This window comes from Misgurnus anguillicaudatus, chromosome 18 (genome assembly GCF_027580225.2).
Source record: "Misgurnus anguillicaudatus chromosome 18, ASM2758022v2, whole genome shotgun sequence".
Lineage (NCBI taxonomy): Eukaryota > Metazoa > Chordata > Actinopteri > Cypriniformes > Cobitidae > Misgurnus > Misgurnus anguillicaudatus.
Window position 1 is genome coordinate 30,942,124 of NC_073354.2, and position 19,512 is coordinate 30,961,635.

The window sequence follows — 19,512 nt, forward strand, 5'->3', positions numbered from 1 at the left end:
TTTTCATTCATAATTTTGAATAATGTATGCTATAATTGGCTTCTATATACCATTCTTTTAAATTAATCTGTTTAAATAAGTCATTAGTTTTCTGGTAAATAACATTAAAATCAGGTCAAAACAAATTCATCCAAAAAATCGCCCAGCCCCACTTCCATAATATTTGTTTTCCTACTATGGAAGACAATGGTTAAAGGAATAGTCTACTCATTTTCAATATTAAAATATGTTATTACCTTAACTAAGAATTGTTGATACATCCCTGTATCATCTGTGTGCGTGCACGTTAGCGCTAGAGCACGCTGTGACGCTTCAATAGCATTTAGCTTAGCCCCATTCATTCAATGGTACCATTTAGAGATAAAGTTAGAAGTGACCAAACACATCAACGTTTTTCCTATTTAAGACGAGTAGTTATACGAGCAAGTTTGGTGGTACAAAATAAAACGTAGCGCTTTTCTAAGCGGATTTAAAAGAGGAACTATATTTTATGGCGTAATAGCACTTTTGGGAGTACTTCGACTCACCTGAAAAGTCCGTTCCCCTTCTCACTCTCATAATGGGAGAGGGAGGGTGTTACTGCACCGAGTCGAAGTACTCCCAAAAGTGCTATTACGCCATAAAATATAGTTCCTCTTTTAAATCCGCTTAGAAAAGCGCTACGTTTTATTTTGTACCACCAAACTTGCTCGTATAACTACTCGTCTTAAATAGGAAAAACGTTGATGTGTTTGGTCACTTCTAACTTTATCTCTAAATGGTACCATTGAATGAATGGGGCTAAGCTAAATGCTATCGAAGCGTCGCAGCGCGCTCCAGCGCTTACGTGCACGCACAAAGATGATAGAGGGATGTATCAACAATTCTTCGTTAAGGTAATAATATAGTTTAATATTGAAAATGAGTAGACTATTCCTTTAAGGCAGCTTTGTACTTACATCATTTATCAAAATATCTTATTTTGTGTTCATCAAAATAAAAACCAACATACAGGTTTAGGACAACATGAGGGTGAGTAAATAATGACAGAATTTTCATTTTTTTGGTGAACTATCCCTTTAAAGAATATTTTTCTTATATTTTTATCATTTGAAACAGAAAGGTTCTTTATTAAAGCATTTAGCTAAAAAAATTGTTCTTCTATGGCATTATGAAACACCTTTAAACTTTTTAAGAGCTGTGGCTCCCAGAAATTTCCTTTCTACCAATTACCAATTATCTGTAATCTTTACAAGAAAAGAAAAAAGGTTTGATTTGAGCATCTTCGCAAATGTGTTTTTGCTCAATTGCATTGCATTAGCAGTCCAAAAGGTCATGGGTTCAATCCCGGAAGCACACATACTGATAAAAAGTGTACCTTGTAATGCACTGTAAGTCGCTTTGGTTGCATAAAAACCAAATGCATAAATGTCATGCAATGTAAATGAGCATTTTTGCACACAATTTATCACATTTTAAAAATCTAAATAGGGTGTGATCAAATTACTTCAACTCACTGCTCAAATGATGCGTCACCTTCTCAACACATCTGCGCTTGGAGAACAAAGCCAATTAGTGCACTGTTGGAGAGATGTCTCCAGCTACACCACTTGTCATCAAGGCTGTTTACTGCACATGTGAGGCCAAAAATAACACGAGTCACGTCACATCCAATCACACAGAGATAATCAGATACATACTTAGCAGCGGTGATTTGAAGATGAACAGGAGGTTAGGCCGCCCGCCGCTGGACATAAAGGTTTCAATCCATTCCTATTTATAGCAGATGCCAGCAGTTCGGGGGCAAAGCCCGTATGTGTGGGCTAGAAGAACAAAGCACAGATTACATGTGATTCATCTTCTCATGTTTGAAAGGCAAACCCCTGGCTCCCTGTACTGTGACTCCCCGGAGAACAGTTTTTCCCATTGGCTGTGTGCCTCTTCAAACGAAGATCCTGCACAGTGACGCACCATCAACGTGCACTGAAAGCTGTTGAAATATCAAAGAAAGGCAAAGTGGCATTTATCAGGTCTGACGTGATCTGAAACTATATTTGGACTGCTGATACAGAATGTCAAGCATTTATTTACAGTGCATTATATTGGTTTTAAAAAATACTGCTGATACGGCAAGCCAGCTTCTACACACGCTTTTTCCAAATATTGTCTCTGTCAAGCTGTATGGTTCTGTACCTTCAACATCCACAGAAACTTTCTGTTGCACAAACAGATTTTTGTAGTGGCATCACTGTAAAGAAGAAGGTGCTACATGATGTTAAAGGCGCTTCATGAAGAACCATCTTCGGCTGTATGGTTCCACAAGTGGTGGATGATTCGCGCGAAATTAGACTTATGAGGTGTCATGAAACATTTTGATATAAAAAGTAAATGCAAAGTAAGAGTATCAAAATAAGAAGCATACAGTTACAAACATCTCTTCACGTACTATTTTGCACATGATTTCAAATGACATCATACAAACCATTTTGTTGTTTTTCCACATTTAAGGGGAAATTTTTCATTACCGCAATGTGTCCATGACTGGATTTGGGTTCTTTGACATGGAAATATTTATAATTAAAAAATCTAAAAAATAAAAAGCTTCAGTACATGTTATACTATAAACATTTATAGTAAAAAAAAAAAACATGTGTTATTTGGTGATCATTGGTAAATGTAGTGACAATAATAAGGAATATAAATGTGTCCAAGACCAATTTTCTCATCCTCCGCAACAATTTTCAGTCATTGTTTAAGCACTCAAGGAACTAACATTTTCAACAAAAAAAATTGTTGGAAGGGACATAATTGACTGTAACACTCAAGATGGCTAGCAAGTAAGCAGTTCTTTATTTTTTCTCTCCAGATAAAAGTTAAAATTTTGTCTGTCATAGTACCTAGACAACTTTTTAGTTCTCATTACCGAAACATGCGTTTGTAAATGCATATATTTAATGTAATATCATGTTGCGGTAATGATCAAATAAAAAATTTAAATAATTCTATAGGAAATATTTTTTTAATCCTCTAAAAATAATGGTTATAGTAAGTTCAGAGGGCTTTTAAAAAAAAAATCTGATGCTGGACACCTTCTAAGTCTGGATTTCGTGAGAATCACCCTTTAACATCCTTTGTGTTGCACTAAAGGTTATTTAGATTATAAAATAGTAAAATAGAAAGGGTTTCAATAAGAATCTATGACTAAATGGTTATTTTGGGATAACATTAGTACACCTTAGCAACCACCTAGCAACCAGTCTTTAAATCATTTTAGAAGCAACTCAAAACAACTTATCACTGTTTTGGAATTTTGGAACCACCACCACACCGATCTAACTGGCTTTTTACTACGGATGTGTATCGGCAAGACATGGGTTGCACGGATGTCTTTTCTGTGTCAAACGAATTTCTCGTGTCATTTTATGTAGTTTTCTTATAGTTTTTTCCTATTTTCTTACCATTGTCGCTTGGGGTTGGGGTTAGAATTACTTTCTTTTACATTTGTAGACATCCTAACCCAAACCCCAACTCTAACCCCAAGCGACAATTATCTAAAAATAGGGAAAAAATGAGAAAACAATACATAAAATGACACGAGAAATCCGTGGGAGTGACACGGAAAAGACATCCGTGCAGTCCAGAAAGTTTCCTGTATTTTTGTTTGTATCTTAATAAAATAGATTGAAAAATAAATATGGATGGACATTAAAAGTTCTAAAACGACAAGTCTGGTGGTGGTGGCCTAAGACTTTTGCACAGTACTGTACAAAATATCACAATACTCCGCTATATCTGTATTTTCTTACACCCTTGCTTTTTACAGTCTCTCAAAATTTTGCAGACTCCAAAATAAGCAATATTTTCTGTGAGTGGTAACAAACCACAAATACATCTATATTAATAAAGTGATGGACTTTCATGGGTTTCATTTCAGAACAGATTAACATCTAAGCAACTCACAAAAAGAGCCCTTTAACAAAATTAAATCAATCGGAGTGCATTTATCTTAAGGTTTATTTTGCCGATCAATATACTACTGCTGCTACGCTTAACAAATTCTCTTAAGTACCAATGAGTCCAAGAGAGTTTTTAATGCTTTATCTTATCAGGCAGATCGCTTTCTGTGTGACCTAATATTGAAATTGCACATCTGAGGCTGCGACAAACCTTTAAAGATTTATGACAGGGTATCTAATAAGGGCCTCGAAAGGACAGTGTACAGATAAACTTAAACTGATCAATAGTGAGCCACCAAAAGGAACACACACCAGCACAATCTCAGCCTGTGATTTAAAGTCCTAAACCTGCACCAATAGAAGTGAAATATGATCAGATAACTCCCCAGATGAGTACAAAAAACGAAATCCTAAATGTAGCAGTTAAATCCTTTACACAGCTCATTTTACACCTCACTTGGTCTTGATTTAATGGCTGCCTAACCACCTGAATCAAACTCAAAGCTTTGGTGTCAGCCTGTTGGCTCCATCACAACGTCCTCTGCGGTTCCAGCCTCCATCTGATCGCAAGAGACAATCACAATCTTTAAAGGGACACTCCACTTTTTTTGAAAATAGGCTCATTTTCCAGCTCCCCTAGAGTTAAACGTTTGATTTTTACAGTTTTGGATCCATTCAGCTCATCTCCAGGTCTGGCGGTACCACTTTTAGCATAGTTTAGCACAATCCAATCCATTGATTCTTGTTAGACCATTAGCATCGTGCTAAAAAATAACCAAAGATTTTCGATATTTTTCTTATTTAAATCTTGACTCTTCTGTAGTTACATCGTGTACTAAGACAGATGGAAATAAAAAGTTGCGATTTTCTAGGCAGATATGGCTAGGAACTATACTCTCATTCTGGCGTAATAATTAAGGACTTTGCTGCCGTAACATGGCTGCAGCAGGCGCAATGATATTACGCAGCGCCTGAAAATAGGCCCTCTGCCATTGAAAGTCACCAAGGGGACTATTGTCGGGTATGCGTAATATCAATACGCCTCCTGCAGCCATGTTACAGCAGCAAAGTCCTTGATTATTACGCCAAAATGAGAGTATAGATGGTTTCAGCAGTAACAACATAAACAAGCGGCTGTCGTGGTCCGCACGTAATTTCCGGTAAACTCTGCTAAGAATAAATAACAACAAAGTTCTTTAATTGTAGTTTATTTATATAACAAACAAAAAACAACACATAGATTACCTAGGAAACCAAAACATTTGTTATTTTCGACAAGGCATTTGTTCAAGAGATCAGTTTAGCAACTAGTCAGACCATTAAAAAAAACGAAACCGGAAGTAAAGTTCGGATCCAGACGTGTATCGCGTCAGCGCATGTGCGTCCGATGAAACCGTCTATAGTTCCTAGCCATATCTGCCTAGAAAATTGCAACTTTTAATTTTCCATCGGTCCTAGCCAATGTTCTGTCGGTCCTAGTTCACGATGTAACTAAGAGTCAAGTTTAAAATAGGAAAAAAATATTGAAACTTTGGTTATTTTTTGCGCGATGCTAATGGTCTAATCAGATTTAATGAATTATGCTAAGCTATGCTAAAAATGGGCCCGCCAGACCCAGAGATCGGCTGAATGGATTCCAAAACGTTAAAAATCAAATGATTATCTCTAGGGGAGCTGGAAAATGAGCATATTTTCAAAAATAGGGGAGTGTCTCTTTAAGATGAGGTTTCCAAACTACAGTCTAGGAACCCCTATGGGACCTCTAGAAGTTTCTGAAGAGATCATTTCAGGTTTTGACGCGTGTGCAGCAGACACTTATTTTGACAAAACACGAGATGCATATGGTTCACATGACGCAACAAACACATATTTTGAAAACACGAGCAACACACATGACACTCCGAACACATATTTTGAATTTGCGCCCCTCGGATGAGCACTCACGAGCCGCCACTGATTGGTAGCATATTATAATTATAGCAACCCATCACTTGTCAAAATTTAAAATAGTATATTGAAATACCAAGTCAATATGATTAAACATGAAAATGTAGAGCATGAATGAATGGAAATAATGAAAATTCTGCTTAAAACTACATTTCAAATCCAGCAGCCCCTTCAGGGCCGCCCCGAGGCATAAGTGAACTAAGCGGCCGCTTAGGGCCCCGTGGCCACCAGGGGGCCCCCAATCGTTTTTTTTACAATTAAATAACTTAAACAAGTAATATAAATGAATGAATGAATACGAATGTATAAATGAATAATTCAAGACAAAAAAAAATCTGATTTGCAGACAACTAGCTAGCGTTTGAGACTCATGTGCAATATAGACACCTCGCGTGCATTGACAATTCACGCCGGTGTGCAAGTGTGCGTAACTGTAATAAATGATAAGCCATGTCACCAGGGCCTGAAGTTAACTTTTTTGACCACCAGCCACTGTGGCAGGTGGATTTAGAAATCCACCTGCCACAGTGACTTTTTACCAGCCAATTTTTTTTTTTTTGCCTGAATAGTGAATGATAACACTGTCTTTACTGTATGAATTAAATATAATACATTTTTAGAGCTACAAAACTGATTTTCTCTTCGTTTTAGGTTGTTTGATTAACATTAATGACAAAGACTTAAGTATGTTAATTGAGGTTACTGTCTCTTTAAGACCAAATAAGCACAGACTGGTCACAGACTCTCTATACATACACTTTAGACATAACATAATGTTTTATTAGAAAAAGAATACCGTGAAGATCATTTTGTTTATATGTGCCCTGTCAAGAACTTTTTAGATTTTATGTACGCTTGCTTTTATGAACGCGTGTCTTCGTTTGTGCACTATTGAGGGCCCTTAAACTCGCGTGCACACACAGACGGAGGGGGGATTCCAAACTGCGTACATAAACGCCCCACATACGCTGTTTTTCATTACTCTATTCGTCAAGTGTATGTTAATATACTACTACAGTATAAGACACAGTAGCGCAACTCTCTCTAAGATTTACACATCAAGAGTTCTTAACCGTCACAGCACTACACATCTGTGCAACTGTGATTGTACTGTAGCATATGTCAGCATTGCATTCTCATCCCATCTCACAAACAGTTTAATACCTACTCGCACATCCAAACGTAGTCAGAGAAGTGCCTCATCTTCTTTCCAATCGCATGAACGTTGCGAAACAGCAGTCGCATCCTCTCAATGAATCACTCAATTTGCATCAGTAATGCGCGGGTTGATAAGAAATGAGCGTGTGCCTGCGGTCACCAGTCGTTACGAGTCATCCAAAAACATTTTTAATGATATTCGGGCCGCGGTCGGTCGGGTCGTTTAAAATGAAGATGCCAATGAACTATTTTAAACAATTGCGGGCCGGTTAGTTGAACCATTGGTCGGGAGTGGGTTGTTTATACATTGACCCGCGCATCACTGATTTGCATTGGCTACCCGCCAATGTGGTCGGTAGATTGACAGTGTTACCTGCCAATTGCAAAATCTACCCGCATTTGGCGCATGGTCGGGTGTTAATTTCATGCCCTGCATGTCACAAAAAAGTATTTATCCCTCTAGTGCCGAAAAGATAAAGAAGAAATAGACAGAGGAGGAGAAAAAAAGCAAGATAAAGGTATGTTTGCATGATTATTTACAGTATGTTTAAGTTGTTCAGCATGAGCTAGTGGTGTGACAGATCGCAGTTGATCCGTGATGTGATTTGCAGATTAATATGCAAATTTAAATAGGGAAAGTTTATCATTTCACGTGTTTAAAAGGCTTGCAAATGTTAACATTTCAAGTGATTTTAAACCATTTAAACGCAAAAAGGCGCTAAAGTAAGAAGCTTTCTAGACGCACATGCGTTTGAATGTTATGATTCATTTAATTTGATTTCTGTACCTAATGCTAATTTTAGCCCTTACTTAATGTGCAACTTTGTTCTTTTAATAAATGTTTGTAATTTCTTTATTTTTTAATAAAAAATTGGTGATGGGGCCCCCAAACAAATTCTGCTTAGGGCCCCTTAGATGCTCGGGACGGCACTGAGCCCCTTTAAACCAGCACTGATCTGACTTTTACTACCCTTCCAAATCCATACAATCCAGGTTTACAGCACACAAAGCATATGATGCATGAAGATACCGTCCCTTCATAAATAATTCACAGCTGTAAGGTTTCCAGCTTAAGATCAATAGCAAGCTCCTCTTATTTTCCCATCACAGACAAGTGAGCCAACGCAAACAAAGGTTTTATTTCTATGAAAAGCGCAAGTTGTACGACTCGCAACATGTCACGATCCATTTTATTTACTTGACATATGGTATGTGCGGCCAAGTGCAGACAATAAAAGATGCTGCTGTTCAAGTGCAAGACACTTTAACAGTAAGCAAACAAGAAATGAAGTCGGGATGCCTTAGTCCAGAGACTGATGCGGTTTATTTTTAGATTTGGCTATGACTGGCTCAAATCCAGCTATTTAGGATAACAGCGGGACTGCTTGCACTTTACACCCCTCTGCTTTCAGACATTACACAAGAGTACAGACGAGGATTAGGCGGTATCTCCAGATCCATGTGTGGTCTTTAATACCTCAGCCACCCAAAGAAGAAACACTATGATGTAGCACATACAGAGAGGTACACAAAAGCCCAAACGTCATTAGCGAAACGGCCTTTGAAAACCACCTGTGATCCATCAGCATCACCTCCAGCATTCTGTGAAAATGCCATGTTACTATTATTAGGTTTTAATAATATATCACATAACAATTGTTAAATCAGCAAAGAACCAAAACCAACAATCTCACAGCAATTTGTGACTATTGTACTATTTCATACAGAAGTCTATTACTGGTACAATCTTTCAGAGGCTTCGTGCCTTTTCTAATAATCGTATGGTTAAGTATAACTCATACGAATCAGACACCTTGTATAGCAGCAAAAGTGTTGCGATTGTATGTGATGCTAGCATGTTTAGTATCTCTATAGTTTGTTTACATGACACTGTTTATGTAACGTATAAACCAATTGAAGGAATGAACGGAGAGTTGAGCTCTCTTGGGATCTTGCCAGTGCAACACTAGAGCAGACGCTGTTATGGGTTTCACTGATGCCTTGATGATACTCAAAGAAGCTGAACAGAATAAATATCAGCTGTTAGAAGAAAGAGAGAGAGATAGAAAGAGACACACGGCCATTCTTCAAGGCCAAATTTTGATCCGTTGCATATTGTCGGCTTCCCTAAATCCATCTAATCTTTTGAAGTAATCTTTTGAAGACTAGAAATGCATCTTGGGTATAGGTTGAGCAATCGGATACTGTATCTACGTTTGCTTCTTTGTTTTGTACCAATATGTTGTATAATCACAATTCACTTTTGCTAATTATATAAGTGAGGCTATATTAAAGGGGACATATCATGAAATCTGACTTTTTCCATGTTTAAGTGCTATAATTGGGTCCCCAGTGCTTCTTTCAACCTGGAGAATATGAAAAAGATCAACCCAGTAACTTAGGTTTGGTAAACCATTCTCTGCAAGCATGTGAAAAAATAGCTAATTGAAATTTGGCTCCCCTTGTGATGTCAGAAAGGTATAATAGCGCCCCTTAATCTGCACTATCCAACCGCAGCACTGCCATTTAGTGCAACAATCATTTAAAAAGGCACTGGATTTCTGCTCACAACCTCAAAGTGGCAATTTTAACATGCTTTAATATATTATCTATATGCTATTTTGAGCTAAAACTTCACATATGTACTCTGGGGACACCAAAGATTTATTTGATATCTTAAAAAATTATTGTGAAACGCCCCCTTCAATGCATTTGGCAGATGCATTTCTCCAAAGCGAATTACGGTGCATTCAAGCTATTAATTTTACCAGTATGTGTGCTACCTGGGAATTGAATCCACAACCGTTGGCTCTGCTTAAGCAATGCTCTACCAGGAACATGATGACCACTACCTGCCAAATAACTAAATAAATGGACCTTTTTTAATATAATAATAAAGAGACAATAAGCGATAGTTCACCCAAAAATGAAAATTCTGTAATCATTTACTCACTTTCATGTTGGTACAAACCTGTATACATTTCTTTATTCTGATGAACACAAAGGAAGATATTTTGAGGAGCCAAACCGATCATGAGCCCCATTCATAGTAGGAAAAAAGAATACTATGGAAGTGAATGGGGCTCATCATGAACATTCCTGGGAATTCATCTTTCTCAGTGTTCATCAGAACAAAGAAATTTATACAGGTTTGTAACAACATGAGAGTGAGTAAATGATGACAGAATTTTTCTTTTTGGGTGAACTATCCCTTTAAACTAGCCTAGTGTGAGAGACTGGTTGCCAGGGACGACCGTCTAAATACAGTACAGTTTAGCAGTTAATACTTTACCAGAAAATCTGACATTAATTTAATGAATGACCAATCAGAATTAAGCATTGAGGAGAGCTGTGTAAAACCTGTTTTGAGTGCTGGTGGTCTGTCAAAGTCACTGAAAGCAGACAAAAATACTGATCAGATCGCAAGCTGCATTTGACTGCTATATTGCGTCATTGCTCAGTTGGTAGAGCATTGCGTCAGAGCAGCGCAAAAGGTCATGGGTTTGATTCACACATACTTATAAAAAATGTATACATTGTTGCACTGTAGGTACAAGTGTCTGCCAAATGCATTAGTGTAGAAAGTAAATGTTCAGCTTTGTCTTGCACAACACTTCAAATGACATTAAGCCAATGCAAAACGCTGTTAAAGGTAGGATCTCAAATTTTGAAAAATGCGGTAGCCGACTAGCAATGAAATCACGATCCCAACCTCCATTCAAATCGCCATCCAAAGTCTGCATAGGTGCACTGGAAAAATCCTTCCTAAAATGCATTAAACTTTCGTTTACAAAGACGTGAAACTCATTGAGTGGTCAGGGGTGTTCACTGATATGCTCACACAAAAATCACTGCAAAAGATGCTTTCCAACAGGTGTTTTACCATTCGTTGTAAACTTGTGGACCTATTTTTCCAAATGCCTCACACCTGTGTATTCTTCCGTTGAGAGCTTAAATAATAGACACTCCAGCCCAGTTGGTGGCGATAATCCGCCTTTGCCAACTGCAAGAATACAAACAACGTTCCCGGCGCCGAGTAATACCGTACCTCACAGCACATCTAATACAAGTCAATGGAGTTGGACAAAAACTACGATAATACCTGTTGGAAAGCATCTTTTGCAGCGATTTTTGTGTGAGCATATCACTGAACACCCCTGACCACTCGGTGAGTTTCACGTCTTTGTTAACAAAGTTTAATGCATTTTAGGATTGTTCCAGTGCACCTATACAGCCATTGAAGATGTGGGGGCTGATACAACAAACACCCAAAAATTCTCGGGCCAGCATTATATGTCCAAATTTCAGTCAAAACTGTTCTATTTCATCATAAACAATCTGAAAACAGGGCTTTAAGTGTAAAATACCGAACTTGTCCTTTAAGGAAACTTTCGGTTGTGTAGACATAGTAACTATATAGTTACGCTAATCCATAAACAAACACAAATTTCATAAGCAACACAATGTTTCATCAAAGAAGAATATCTGAATCCATCTCAATACAAACATATCGCGTACCTACCTTACCAAAATTAACAGTGCAATGACCCTTTCAGACCCTTTGCCTCCTGCAAATGTTTGCATCTCATGGTAAAGCAGTAAAGTTACAGATGTTAATTTGGGTTTTTGCTATTTGCTGATCCAGGCAGTTTTTGCTGTTGTTGTTTTAAAAGATGTCTTTCGTTTTATGGCTCTTGTGCAGGTTGGCAATTCAGCAGAAAAGTTTGCCATTCTCCCTCTGTTTACAGACAGGAGGTGAGGGCACGTGAACGGGCCGATGACGTATGGTGTCTGCGTGAACAGGCTGCACGGTGGCATTCAAATTACGCTTACGGATGAGGAACAAAAAAAGGCAACGTCCAAGATATGATTGGTTGAACATTTTTTGGTCCTACGCCTTTCACAGATGACATAAATTTCTACAAATACATTTAAACAACTTAACATAGTGATTGCTATCAAGATGTGAGGACACATTTTAACCAGCATAACTAAAAATGTTTCTGGATCAAATGAGATACCCTGCCTTTAATCATGTATGTCACATACAGTACATATACCAATACAAATGTTTGTTGGTTTTAAAATCCGATATTCCGATATATCGGCCAATATTTTACATTTTTTTATTTCAGAAACGCGCAACAAAACACTAACAGATTTCCCTAACATTAGTTATTTGTAGTTATTTATGAGTTTTAACTAAAATAATATGATAAGGCCTTTTAAAAAAAAACTTGTTTCTTTTATTGTCTCGTGACCAAATCACCATGAATTCACTTAACTGTTATTCTCTCTGCCCGACTCTGGCTGGATCAGCAGTTTGCAGGATGTGTGACGCGTTATACACGAGTGTTGCCAACAGGAGGTTGTAAAGTGCCCTTTGGTGGACAAACTATACAACGGCAACACTCATGACATGGTTGAAGGCTGTTTCGTCCGTGTTTTTTTAAATATATATTCATTTATCAGCCATTATGAATGCCGATATCGATAGTTTGAAAAAATGCCTAATATCGGCCTGCCGATATATCGGTCAGGCTCTAATATCTAACAACACTAATATCACTGAATAATGATCTAAACTAAAAGCATGTCATAAAAACAATAGCTTTACACACTCTTAAGAAAAAATTGGAACAAAAGCTTTACAAATGTCATAAAATTAACTTTATAGGTACAGATAATGTCCTTTGAGGTGCTAATATGCACTTTTTGAAAGGGTACCACCCCTGTGACAGCTTTTGTATCTTTTTTTATGAGATTGCATGTAAATCTACCTAAAGAAATAAAATAACAAGTCTGGGCATTAAATCTGCCTCTCTGGTTTAATTGCTGCTATTCTGATACAAGCGTGAAAAACACAAAAGCGAGTGTGAACGTGTTATACCGGCAATAATGAAGAAAATAAACTACGCCAAATGATACTGTCTACTCCCATGAGCGCAATTAACTTCACCGGCAGGCAGAGATTCTCTTATCATCAACAAGCCCTTTTAAAAATAGATTCTCGATGGGCGGCACCCAGCAGGAGATGAACTTTAGTATTACTGTAACAAGATGCAAGACACACATCACGGTATCACCAACATATATTATTCTGCTATTTAGATTGATAAATTTAGGGTCAGCTTCTTAAAAGCAGACGTTCATCATGAAGTTTGAGGTGTTCCTCGTGCAAACGTCTGTCCCCAAAATTTCTAGCCAACCAAACTCCAAACTGCAGTTTTCCATTTATGTAAGTGAATGGTGGGCTGTCACGAAAAATACGGTGAATAATTGTTACTTTGGGATAAACTATCCCTTTAAGTCCTGTTTATTCTGAGAATTCATTTACCACTCAGTTAACATAGCCTATTAATGAGTGGACTAATCATAAAATAATAGGCTTTTGGAAACCACATCCTGCCCTCTATCAATAAATCTCATAAGGGTCATTAAGCTGTTCTCAGGAAAGATTGGCTCTATCAGTGTGTAATTTCATGTGTGATTTAACCCTGCTGGAAACCTATCCATTATCACACAGCATCAACACGTCGGCCTTTCATTACCAAGAACCTCAATACACAAAAATAACAGCATCTGTAATGATTGGACAAAGAGCCTTAAAACCAGGATGTAAAGTGTTGGAGTTATAGTGGAAAGGACACAGAGTCCGTCTGAGAAAATGTCTCTTTTGGGAAATGGATAGATAATGAAACTGCTGTGTCTCCTAGGCAACTTTATCCATTTTTAACTTACATTATTATCAGTTTTAGTTACTCTTTTTAATTACGATTCTGCGTGTTTTGGAGAAATGCAGACTCAAATTTTGTTGAAAGTTACATTTTTAACACGTTTATCAGTTTATTCTAAAAAAAAGAGTTAATATTGAATAATTTGAATAATAAAATTAAAATTAAGGTACTGTCTTGTTTACTGATAAACAGTAGCTGTAGGTGTATGATTTTACATCTCAGTGTTATTACAGGAGACTCACAGCAATCACAAAAATACAAATTCATAGACCTGGATAATTTGAACGATCTGAAATAAGCATATCATCTACATATGAAAAGCAACAATTATTATTGAATGACAGGCTACAAATAAAACCATTTACATGCTTGTCTTTTCAGATTACACCCCAATTCAAGGTCAAAGAGACTAACACACGCCAAAAATAAAAAAATAAAGGAAATTTCAAGTACAGCAAAGGCTTGTTCTTGTATAACCCTGTCTTCCAGCCTTACTGTAACCACTATAACTACATCATTTTTACACTAAACCTGTTACAAAATGCCTTTAAGCATTTTTATTGTTAATTTAAATTCAGACAACTGCTTTATGCATTACACGTGTAACATTACATTCTCCTTTTCAACGTGAACTGCCAAAAACAGAGCTCGAATGAGAACAATGGATTTTCCAAAACAACAATTGAATACATACTCTTAAAAACACATGGTTTATAAATTTACTGTCGTGTTATTGCGTGTAAATTAATACGCGTGAAAATGACTGGACTGACGCGTCCGTGCGCATCTTGATACAGTAGCAGCGGACATACAGAAGTTGAAAGCGCATCGATGCTCTTCACATACAGCTCGCGTCATCTCTCACCACATCAATCACGCGCACAAGACGTTGTACTCACTCCGAATATAAAGCAGAGTTATCCAGGAGCCCACTCCGAATCAGCACCAACAAAGGCTATCCGCGAGGGGAACTCCGTTTATTGAGACCATCTTCGTCGTGACTCTCCTTCTCTCTGACACTTTCCACCGTGAGCGAGCAGATCTGCCCCGAGCGCCGCTGACATCACACGAGAACGCGCAGCGGCACGCTGGTACCCACTTGGGTAAAATTGCCTCAAGACAAACAGAAGCATACGTTCGGTTTAGTTTGAGTTCTGCTAGTATAAAATTGACCCATTTACTTTTAAAAATTAATGTGTAAAATCTGTATGAGATTTGAACAATATTTATAAGTTCTTATGAAAAAAATGTACTTATTTATTTATTTGTTTTGCTTTTAACGTGTCAGCCTTTCAGATATCTAATGTTCTCCAAAACATTGACAATATTTCTTTTCTAAGATTTAAGCATTTAAAACTTACAGTCTCTCACTTCCACCAATATGAGTCAAAAAGTATGACATCATTCCTCACTTTAGCCTCCCGTCAGTTTTTTCTGACCAATCAAATGCTCTCTAAATCATACCTCTCTATGTCCCTTTCTAACTTCCTAATTTGAGAGGAAATTACGTAAATGCTCTCCAAACACGTGCATTTTAAGGCACCTCAGTGAGTCTTTAACCCTCATAAGACCCGATTTTCATACGTTATAGTTTCGCGGGGGTAAAAATAACCCCAGAGATTAAATGAGTGATTACAAAAAATATATACATTTTTAATTATACAAATAATATATCTTTTTTTTCATTTACTTCCCATCTATATATTAAAGGTGCAGTGTGTAAATTTAAGCGGCATCTAGTGGTGAGGTTGCGAATTGCAACCAACGGCTTAGTCCACTATACTCACCCCTCGCTTTTGAAACACTGTAGATAATCTATGGTAGCCGGCACCGGACAAACATGTAATCGTCAGAGACAACTAGGTAAAAAAAAAATTGTCCATTAAGGGCTTCTGTAGAAAAATGGCGGCACAAAATGGTGACTTCCATGTAAGGGGACCCTCGTGTATGTAGATAAAAAGTTCTCGTTCTAAGGTAATAAACACATAAAGGTTCATTATGAAAGGTCTTTATACACCCCTGATAATATAGTTTTGTATATTATTTTGCATTTCTGTCAAAAGATCCGTCTAAAAATTACACACTGCACCTTTAATGTTGTGTTTTGGGACACATGAAGTACTTTTGTACCACTCAATTCCTCAACTACACAATTAGCTTGCCTGAAAAATATCACATTTTGATGAAAAATTCACATAAATTATGATCTAAATTTGATTTAAATTGTTTTCAGATATTGATCTATGTTATGTGTTTAATTCAGCCATTTGGTGTTTAGAAAAAAAACATAAATTACAGTTTAGGAAATAAATCACAGAGGCCCATAGAGACCCATTCATTTCATTGGATGTGGCCAACTGCTCAACATCAATACTTTATTGATACATTTTGTGAATTTATGTTTATATAAACATTAGAAAGGACATTAAAAATAAATATTATATCATGTATGTATGTGCGTGCATGTGTGTGTGTGTGTGTGTGTGTGTGTGTGTGTGTGTGCGCGCACACCTGTGTGATTTTACATCTTTGTTTTGCATCTGTGGCTGTTTTTTGTCAAATTCTATAAGAAATGCTCTCTGTGGCAGTCATACCTTTGTGTGTTTGTTTGTGTGTGTCTGTTTGTGTGTGTGATTGAGCATGTATTTTCTATGTATTTTATTTGTGCTATAGTACCAGGCCTACCTTTCTGTGTTAAAATCTTCAGATTCTCTGGATGCATTGATTTTTTTTTTTTTTTTTGACAAATAAAAGGAAAAAAATGTTGTTTTTTTTGCATTTCCCATTCATTTCAATTGGGGTCATTTGACCCCCAAAGGCACCAATTAAGTAACATTTTTTACGCCTCTTTAGAACGACCGAATCAAGCCCAGTTTTATTATATGAATATTGACAGATAATCTGGAAAAGTCACAAAACCTTATTCCACTGAGATGAAGTGAAACCATGTTTTTAAACTAAAGAAAAGTGGCTTGGGGGTAGGATTGACCCCAAGGGTCTTATTAGGGTTAAGTGGGGAATGAGTTCCTAGCTCTATTTTTACCAGATACTACAACATCTCAATAACCCACTGCACTGTGGGTGAAACTGTAATCTGCCTTTAGTCCTCTTCCATAACAAACAAAACAGCTTCACTCAGGACTAGCTGAGGATAATCACCTTTCCAAAATCGCTCGCTCCACATGGCCGCAAGGCAGTGACTTCATCGCATTTGTCATTTCCAAAAATAAAATGAGCTCTGCTGGCCCAAGGGCATGTGTTTAATTATGGAGTGATAGAGGATGTCTGTAGACATAAAAGTATATTGATCTGAAAAGATTTTTTGAAAATTTTATGAAGAGGTTAATAATTGAGCAAAGGCAACCCAGATCTCTTTGGAAGTTATTCATTGCAGTTGTCTATACAGTACATTAGGCTACTCAATTTAAACAATCATTCATGAGTGACTGTGACATATATAGTAGCATGAGAGACTTAGAAAGGCCTTAATCCAGAGATTAATATATTTTTAGTAACTCACACAAGGAATACAAGGACATTTACTATTAACAGTGGTTTACCAAATGCACTGTTTTAAGATCATAACATTAACTGATTGATCAGATACTAGATAGAACTGCATCACATTTATGTATGTTGCATACTTTTATCCAAAGTGACGAACAACATCAAAAGAATACATTTTATTAGAATATAGTATATTACATTTATAGTAGGATATAATAGTATAGTATAAAGAATACAGTAGCATATACTGATATATTATATTACATTGGCAAGAAAAAGTATGTGAAACTTTTGGAATTTCATGGTTTTCTAAATACATTTGTCATAAAATGTGATCTGATCTTCATCTAAGTCAAGGGTATTGACAAACATAAAAATAAAAAAAATCACACAAAAAAATTCTGATCAACATTCAAAATGGCAGTGGAATAAGTAAGTGAACCCTTAGAATTACTAACTGGTTGACCCCCATTGGCAGCAATAACCTCAACCAGGCGTTTCCTGTAGCTGTGGATAAGACCTGCATATCGTTGAGGCGGATTTTGTTTTTCTGAAGCCATTCTGTTGTGGACTTGTGCCAGTGTTTTGGGTCATTGTCCTGTTGCATCACCCACCTTCTACACAGTTTCAACTGATGTACAGACATTCTCACATTGTCCTGAAGTATTGTCTTATATACCGGTACTTGGGAATTCATCTTCCCCTTAATGATTCCAAGCTGGCCAGGCCCTGATGCAGCAAAGCAGGCCCAAATCATGATGTTTCCTCCACCAGTTGCCATGCCCTTTCTATGTCAGATGTAGAGCTGTGTGTTTCTTCCTAATAGTTTAATCTTAGTTTCATCAGTCCACAAAACATTTTTCCAATATGGCTGTGGAGTGTCAATGTGCTCTTTTGCAAACTTCAGGAGTGCAGCAATGTTCTTTTTAGTAAGCAGTGGCTTCCTTCGTGGTGTCCTGCTGTGCATACCTTGCTTGTTTAGTGTTTTACGTATTGTAGGTTGTTAGCAAGTTCCAATGATGCCTTCAAATCTTTGGCTGTCATTTGGAGTTGTTTCTTTACCTCATTGATGAGTCTTGGTTATGCTTTTGGTGTCATTTTGACTGGGCGCCCACTTCTTGGTATAGCAACAGTCCCAAAGCGTCTCCATTTGTAGATTGTTTGCCTAACTGTAGACTTGTGAATTTCTAAGTCTTTGAAATAACTTTCCAGCTTTATGTAAAGCAACAATTCTTGATTGTAGATCCTCCGAAAGCTCTTTGGCGAGGCATGAGCGTGTTCTTCTTGCGCAGAGCAAACTCCACAAGTTAGATGGGTTTTTATCAGTCAAAGTAGCTGTAGTCCATACCTCCAAACGTATTATCTAAACAAGACTCCAGGTGTGCTAAAACCTGACTCCAGTTTGCTTTTTTGAGGTCATTAACTCAAGTGTTCACATACTTTTTCCAAAAGCACTATAAGGTTTTTAGTTGTTCTCAATAAGGACACGAAAGATCCGATTTTTTGTGTTATTAGTTTTAGACATATATGTTTGTTATACCCCTGACTTAGATAAGGATGAGAATGCATTATATGAATTAAATTATTCTAGCACTATTGTTAATTCTTATAAAATTCTTATTTGGTTAATTATTGTCTGCATTTATAAATAAACTTTATGTATTTAGATGACAGGGAAATACACAGCATTTGCAATCATATTTTGGGCCAATCACAGCTCCCATGTATTGTAAAGTATTTAATCCTGCCTTATCCCACTAATACGAGATATAAATAAAGATGTTTAATCTCTAAAAGTTTGTAGCTGATAAAGAGACAAGAGAGACATCTTGGTGGGTGAATTTGACTGTTATCAACATTAATACCATTCTAATAATAGCTAACGCAAATCCAGCATTTAAATCAGACTATGACCCATCATTAGGCTGCTAGATGGGTAACTCGCAGCGCTTCCCTTAGCAACAACTTTCTCGACCTCGCTATAGTGCCAGTCTTAGAAACAGCTTGATTTCCATGACAGCACAGCTGTTTCCATGAACTGACTTTCAGATTTTCAGTTTCTATTTCATTATTAAATCAAACTGAAGCCTCACCATATAACAGAACATACAGCTCATTCAAAAATGCTCTCATTTATTCACCCACATGTTGTTCTTGGATGAAATTGTTAGATGAAACACAGTGTTACAGTGTTAGGTTAGGGACAGGCATCAAGTGTCACTATGCTT

The 19,512-nt window shown here is 37.1% G+C and overlaps 2 protein-coding genes across 3 annotated transcripts in view; both read right to left on the bottom strand.

Annotated features, from left to right (window-relative positions):
- The window catches only part of pkib (protein kinase (cAMP-dependent, catalytic) inhibitor beta), a 43,319-nt gene extending 28,466 nt beyond the window's left edge, over positions 1-14,853 (bottom strand). Inside the window, exons 1-2 of one of the 2 annotated variants that reach the window (XM_055185287.2) lie at positions 14,677-14,853; positions 1,680-1,969 (exon numbers count right to left, since the gene is read on the bottom strand). The gene's annotated coding sequence lies outside the window, so the exon portion shown is untranslated. The remainder of the gene's footprint in view (positions 1-1,679; positions 1,970-14,676) is intronic. The other variant, XM_055185286.2, reaches the window with a different exon arrangement.
- Positions 1-19,512, bottom strand: part of fabp7b (fatty acid binding protein 7, brain, b) — a 425,484-nt gene that overhangs the window by 32,529 nt on the left and 373,443 nt on the right. The gene's annotated exons all lie outside the window — the stretch shown is intronic.